Source organism: Gossypium arboreum, chromosome 8, assembly GCF_025698485.1.
Source record: "Gossypium arboreum isolate Shixiya-1 chromosome 8, ASM2569848v2, whole genome shotgun sequence".
Lineage (NCBI taxonomy): Eukaryota > Viridiplantae > Streptophyta > Magnoliopsida > Malvales > Malvaceae > Gossypium > Gossypium arboreum.
The window spans coordinates 35,776,925-35,785,029 of NC_069077.1; positions in this window are offsets into that span (position 1 = coordinate 35,776,925).

Consider the following 8,105-nt stretch of genomic DNA (forward strand, 5'->3'; position numbering starts at 1 on the left):
TCTGCATGGATCTGTTTTTCTCTGGTATTTTGTTATATTCCGCCTATTGGGAATTGATGAGAAATTGTGTATTGTGCCAAGATTCTATTTCTACTGATCATTGCTCTGATTGATTTTATATATATATGAGAAGCATATAGTTCCGGTCGTATTTGTTGTTAGTGGTTTGGAATGATGTTATTCTGGATTTTTTTTTCTTTGAAAAACCATTGGGGTCTTTCATATTTTTATAAGTCTAGTTCTCGGTCTTCTGATGCAGTGCTGTAAATTGGATTCTGGTATCATGGATTTCTTTATTTTGGATTTCTTTATTCTTGGCTTCTCTATTTCTGATTTCTCTATCTTGGTTTTTTTGGATATTTTATCTTGTAACTTGTTGATCATGGCTTGCATTTAGAGTATGACCTTCAGCTTGTGATTGATGTATATAAAGAACAAATACGACTATACCTCTGAATTGATCCTGATAATGTGGTGAAATTTCAAGTCCCAATGTGTATGGTGGATTTCTTTTATCAAGTAAGTTAATCAGAGTTAATGTATTCAGTTGAGGTATCAGTATTACTTATGCTAATGCATTTGTTATGGTCTTCGATTGGCATGATGAGTGAATTTGGAATGATGCATGTTGAATTGTTCTGCTGACTAGAAGAGAGAATTTCTTGAAATATCAATTACGGATGAATAAAGTCAACTTGATTGTTCAATCTGTGTGGAGTATATGTCTACAATTTAATGAGATGTGCATACTTGAGAATAAGATTTTATTTCTTCACGAGTAAAAAGACGAATAGTCTAATTAAGAATTGAATGTTTCCTAGAAGAATCGTATACAATAAGAAGATCTAATATTGATAATGTGAAGATAATCTGGGTATTAAAAAAACTCTTGAAACGATCATTGTTTATCTTTGAGTACAAATTCTTGAAATGTTGAAAGTTTAAAGATGTATAGCAAGAATCATCAAAATTATTTTTTCCGTTTTGGAATTAGAATCGAAATAGAAAAGGTTAATATGGATTTTCTTGTCTGGATCATTCCTGTCCTTGAAAGACGAAAGTGATATGTAGCATTGTTAAACGAATTGAGATGTGTAAATTATGCTGGTATACCCGAATGTCTGCTCACCAAATTTATAGAATTTCATGTCTTTATGAATGTTGGATATCATGGAATTTTAATATTCACAAATCGGATTGAGATCTGGGATTCATATCATGATTTTTTTTGGGAAAGCCAGAGGAGGCTTTGAAATGAAAGGTAACTAAGAGTTGAATTGGACTGTGTGGAATTATAAAGAGTATGAGGCCGAGATGAACTGACTAGTTTCACTATTTGAATCCGAAAAGATTCTGGTGTGAATGTATATGTAACATGATGGTTTGGATTAGACTTTTGAGTACATGAGCTTTCTGGTACAGACTAAGTTTTGGTGAAAGTATTGTAAAGTGAATACCACTTATGATTTTTGTATGTGAAATTTAAAGAGATAGACAGTAAAAGCACAGCTTGAGTGAAATTTCTTTAATATCGATTATAGGATTGAGGAATCCAAGTGAAAAAAACCAAAACCACTTTACTGGTAAGATTTTCGAGGACGAAAATCCCTAAAGGGGGGAGAAATGTAACATCCTGATTTTTGGGCCTAGTCGGAACAGTGGTTTTGGGACCACAAATTCGATGAGTAAAAATTAATTTCTATTATATTTTTATGGTCTACGATTTCACGTAATGATTTTGTGAAAATTTCACTCAAAAATTTCGACGTTTGAGCACTCAATTTGGTCAAAAGGACTAAATTGTAAAAAGTGCAAAAGTTGAGTTATACATGTTAGAAGTGTCGAATTGTTATGAATGTTTAAATTAAAGGTCCTTAAATGGTAATTAGACCATTTTGAAGTTTGTGGACAAAAATGGACATGGTATGATAGGTTTTTAAAAGTTTTTCATTAAGGGCATTTTAGTAAATTGGTAATTAAAATGAATTAAAATGCCAAAATAAGCCAAATTTGCTCATCTTCTTCCTCATGGCTGAATTTTTCATGAAAAACACCATGGATAGGGTTTTCAAGCTTTCCAAGCTCATTTGTAAGTGATCCCGAGCCCCGTTTTTAATGTTCTTTACATTTTTTAAGTCCCGGTAACATGTTTTAGCTATTTCTACTATTATTTTGAGCTAGGATTTGTGTTTAAAAATTTACGCTTTCGCAATTTGGCTCTCTCTTATAACTAATACCAGAGTAGAGTGGAGGGAAAAGCTTTAGCTCGAATTCTCGCTTTGGTACAAAATTGAGAAGTCCGCTGACTTTACTTACGATGATTGATTCTTACAAAACTAGAAGATAGCGTGATTAAGAGATAAGAGAAGGTACTCCTTCAAGTTCAAGAGACTCCGATGAACCTTTATTCTAGTTAGGAGATTAGTTACATACATTATTATTTTTTGAAAAGGAACCAGGTCATAATAAGAGATTAACAAACGATGATTCCTTGTCTGACTAGAAGCATGTCACTAGAAGGTATTTAGATAATTCCCAGTTTTAGCATCTACTTTTCTCGGGATGGGGAATAGATCAGAGGGAATAAAAGGAGTTCCCGACCCCTGTAAAAAAGAAGGGTTTTTTTCGCTCTCTCAATTGACTAGAATGAGAGCAAGACGATCATTTCTTCATTCGAAAGATAAAAGGATCACATTCACTCAGTTAACAAGAAGAAAGGCTACTACGGTTGCATGTATTTTGATGTTTAATGGTAGAATATGAAGCTTGAAATTGTGTTAAACAACTTTTCCTAAGTGATTTTACGTGAAAATGAGTAAAACGGCATAATCAGTAAAAATGCCTAATGTTCATAAGTACATGTTAGAGTGAGAATTTGATGTTTCCATAGAAGGGAAAAATGGTCAGCATGTCATAAAACATAAGAAAATAGGATGAAGTTTAATTTCCAAACATTGGGGAAAAAGTGCAAATATGCAAAAGTTTAGGGGTAAAAATGCAAATTTGTAAAAATATGATTTTTGGACCCTATGAATAATGTGACTAATTATTAGGCTAAATCTTATATTATAGATGAAGGAAATCGAGATTCGAGCTTAAATCGGGAAAATACAAGGTTATGGACTAAAATGGTAAATTGCCGTTTCTGAATCGAGGTAAGTTCGTGTGTTAATAATTGTAACACCCCAAACCCGGCCCAGACGTTATGGCCGAATCTGACGTGCCACATTGGAGTTGAAAACCCACGTTTCGTTTTAATGTTTTAAAACCATATATTTTATTGAGTTAACAAAGTGTATGGAAGTGGGCACCGGTAGGTATCCGAGACAGAGGAGGTGAGCCATGAAGGTCGCTTAAGTACCAAGCTCTTTGATTGGAACCAATCCTAGACATGCCCACAACCATAGCCACACTTTGTTATATCGAGTTTAAATTTGTTTAAGTGGACTTCTTTGATAAATCGATTAATCGTGATGTTGAGATATTTTAAAACAAATATCGTTTTGAAAACACGTCCTAAGTCTAGCCCATTTGAATAATTATTAACCAATTTTTTGAAGTTATTAAAATTAAAATAATCCGGAAAAAAAATGAAAGGAAAGTTAAAATTGGCCTTATTACAACCCAAAAGTAAATAATAATTAAAGTAATTAAAATGAAAACCAATACTTGTTTAAAAGCCCAAAGATGATCACCGTGGCCACTCAAGATCCTCTCCTACCAAGTCCTCACATCAAGGCTCACCGCAAGGTTAAGGAAGGGGTGAGTTTGTAAACTCAGTGTGCAACAAGCCCTCTCGAGCCCAAAACAATAACGGCCTATTGGGTCTAAGCCCAAATCCAATCTCCATCATGCCTTTGGGCCATAGCCCTTTTCATATTTCATATTTCATATCTTTGGTCAAGCCTTTTCATGTTTCATATTTCATATCTTGGTCAAGCCTTTTCATATTTCATATTCTTGGGCGAAGCCTTTTCATGTTTCATATTTCGTATCTTGGGCGAAGCCTTTATCAGAAATCAGTATGGCCCTTAGGCCCATTTCAATGTCACATATAATTTCAATGAAAGAATGCAACCCATTTGGGAGACTACTCAACCCACCATCCGCTACTCTCCACCGTACCAACCAACACACCATGTAGGGATTAACTCGACCCACCCCGCCAAACTCTCCACCGGCAAAGATAGTGCTTTATCATATAACCGGAGGCCTAGCCTCTTTTAATAATCGGGGCCAAAGCCCTTTCAATAAGCAGGGCATAAGCCCTTTTATAAGCAGGGCATAAGCCCTTTTCACTTCCTCCATCCATATAAAACCCAACCCAATGCATTTATGATTACCTCATGTGCATATCATACATATCATGTGCGTATCATACATTTCATGTGCATATCATACATACCATATTTATCAAAATCCCATGTATTAAAATCATACATAAACCCTAGGGGTATAATGGTCATTTTACCTAGGGGCAAAGCGGTCATTTTCATATTATAAGGGTAATCTCGTAATTTTACCAAAATTAGGGTTTCCATGTTCATTAACGATTACTAACAATCCATGGGTGCAAACCGTGATTCTGGCCCATTTTTAGCGAAATCGAGTTATTGGGCCTAAAACCCTTAATGGACCCTACTTAGCCAATTTCGTCATCTCGGCCCATTTAGCCTATATTCCATAACGGTTTTAACGGTCTTATCATGCCACATAATGATTTCCGTTTACTACCAATTTTTACCCAAATGGGCCCGAAAGCCCAATGGGCCCCACTTCGACCCCTCGAGGCCCAACTTACCAAGAACGCCAAAAATCACACTCTTACCGTTTCCATCGTTCTCGATCATCGTCTCATCGATTCTAACTAACTAGTGAGCGTTAAACTTGCTCACAAGTCCTCGAAATGCCGAATTTGATTTTTATTTTCGGCATTTATCGCGTTAAGCTATGAAAAAGGGTTCGTTACACACCTGATTTGCGATATTCCTTGACGAGATCTCCTACACGATTTCTCCTATAATCAATTGTTAAATAGATCAGCTCGCAATAATTGAACCAAATTAAGAACTTTCCAATATTAGCACTTACACATTCGCCACCATCCATAATGGCCTTAGGCACCTTACCTTTGTCGCGATTGACGACTAGGCCTAGCTACTCCGTGATCCAAGCTACTCCAAAACGACACTACACCTTGCTGCTCCTTCAATAAATAAACCAAAATATTAAAAGAAGACCCCATAAAGTCTATGCCCATATTTGGCCATCTCCCTAAATTAGAGAGGTTTCGGCTTTTCTTAAACTCCCTAATATTGAATTGATTAAAGCTACGAGCACTTACCAAGGTTCACTTACCCAAACGGTTTCAATCCGTGTTAACTCCGATTCAATGCGATGCAGACTCTAAAACACTAGCGAACCCATACCACAAGGATCCTACGAATCGGCCACCAAGTCACCCAAGGGTCTTTGTGCTTTTGGCTTTTGGGTCACCAAGAAAAAGTGGTTATGGACCAAAAGGGTGTTGACAAAAGAGTTGAAAGGCTTTTAAAATAACAAGAATCGGCTAAAAGAAAAGAAAAAAAAACAAGTGTATACCTTTATAGAGCAATCGACTTCCTTTGACTCCTTGATTTGGCTTATTGATATTCGGTTAGAAACGAGAAGAATGATAGGTTCGGCTTTTACTATAAACGAAAGAGAGGAAGAATAAGAAGTAAAGAGTTTGTGGAAGAAATAACGAAAGAGAAAAGAGAGGGATTAGCTTAAGAACAATCGGCAAGAGGAGAAAGAAAAGAGAAGAAGGCTACATACCAAAGAAGAAATCGGCACACTCAGACCCTAATACCGAAATTAACTAGCCTAATACCCTTCTGCCGAAAATCCCCTCTCAAATCTCCCTTCCAAATGGCTAAGCTCTATCCTTCTCTCAAATCCCTAAAATCTCTCCCCTTATCCCTCCTTAATTTATGCATTTGACTTGATCCAACTCCCCTCTTACAGAATCCACTTAGGTTCCAACACTTACCCTTCCCGCACATAAAATAAATCCTCTTATTTGCCAACACAGGAATCGAACCCAGGACTTCCCTTATGCTCCACACGCCACCTTTTTAGGAGCTTAGTGGCGTCACCCTTGCCACTTTACCAAAGCTCTTTTTTTTGTGATAAATTTTACCCACAACTTAATATAAGGGCACCTAGCCAGAACCCCTAACTCCTAAGTCCAAAATTTTAAAAATTCTACCGGGTTTTGGCCAACTCATGGGCCTTCCATAAGCCCATTAACATACCCACATTATGAATTCCATAATCACATACCAAATTTTAGAAATTTACTTAAAATATCAAGAATCGCGAAAACCCGAAAATCAGGATGTTACAATAATAATGCAATACCATGCATGAATTGTAATTCTCTATTGATATGGAATAAATTGTATGAGTTAATATGTTTAAGAGAAGTTGATGGATGGTATGTATGATATGGAAAAATGTAATGCATGTTGTGACATGTGAAATTGAATGGAAAATTATTGTTACATGAATTGAGTGTTAAATTACTATTACCTGGGTTGTATGAATTGCTACATGGTTGTACCTGATAAGATTTTAACAAGTTTGTACGTAAATAATTTATCGATTCTTTTTATTTTATTATATTTTGTTATCATATGAAATGTGGCTGCCTATAGAATGACTATTTGTTGTAAATTGCAAATTGAAAAAGGACTATGAATAAATTTGTAACATGTTGGAAAGTGAGGAATTTCCTGGTTGAGCCTTCGGAATAGAAACGATACGAATGATCTATTGTGAGGTCGCATGTGTAGTACTAAGTGCAGGCTACTGTGCGTACCCGATAACTTCGATCACGTGTGTAGTACTAAGTCTAGGTACTACGTGTATCAGATGGTTAGGTCACGTGTGTAGTACTAAGTGCAGGCTACTACGTGTACCGGATAATTGGTTGCATGTGTAGTATTAAGTGCAGGCTACTATGCGTACCAGATAGCTTTGGCTATAAGTGTGAAAATATGTGCAGGCATCTGGGTATTAGTTATTATTCCGAAGAGTTCAACGGGAAAATCGATTAAGAAAAAAATACATGTGAACATGATTATATAATGAATAAGTGTAGGTATATGTTTAAGAAAATTTTGAGCAATATGATCGATATTTGAGTGAACTTGGATAAGAAAAATGGATAAAGTGAAATTATGTAAGAGTGAATTTTAGTAGTAAAACAATGTTGGACAGCAGCAGTTGTGTGAATTTGAAAATTTACCAAAAATTGTGTAAGTTGAATTAAATTTAAAATAAATTATGGAATTAAATATTAATGAGTCTATTTTTATATAAAGGAAACAAGGGGAGCAAAAGAGTTGTATATTATGTGATATTCTAATTTTTGTGAGACAATATCAGAATGAATTCTAGATCCCCTGTTTTGACTTAGAAAAATTGTTAAAAATTGTTGAAAACTAATTATGAATTATAATCTATATTCTTAGAATCTTTGATGAGTATAGTTTTAATAAAAACAAATGGGAACATTATCTGAGTCTTGTACTATGAGATAAATAAATTTTAGTGAAGAAAGGTCGAAACTGTTAAAAAGCAAAATAGGGGAGAATTTGAATAATAAAATGTACTTATTGACTGGACCAAAAATTCTGTAAATTTTGTGGTGGAAAGATATATGAGTCTAGTTTCTGGGAAAATTTACGGATCTTAATTTTGAGTTCCGTAACTCTAGGTATAAATTATTTAGTGACTGTTACTCAAGAAAGCAGCTTAACCAGAACATGTGTAAATGTACAATTGGGTTAGTTTTACTGTGGAAAGCATGTTAGTAAATTGCTTATTATTATTTCATGTGAGCTTACTAAGCATAAAACTTACCCCCTCCTTTCCATTTATTTTAGTGTTGTCAGGTTAAAGTTGGCTCATGGTTGGAGATCGTCGGAGGCAGCATCACACTATCAAGCCAACACCTTGACAGTATATACACATATGCTAGAATTATCAAGTGAGTGGCATGTATAGGGACCTAGTTTTATAACATGTATTATTATAATTTGGCCAAATATATTGGTCTT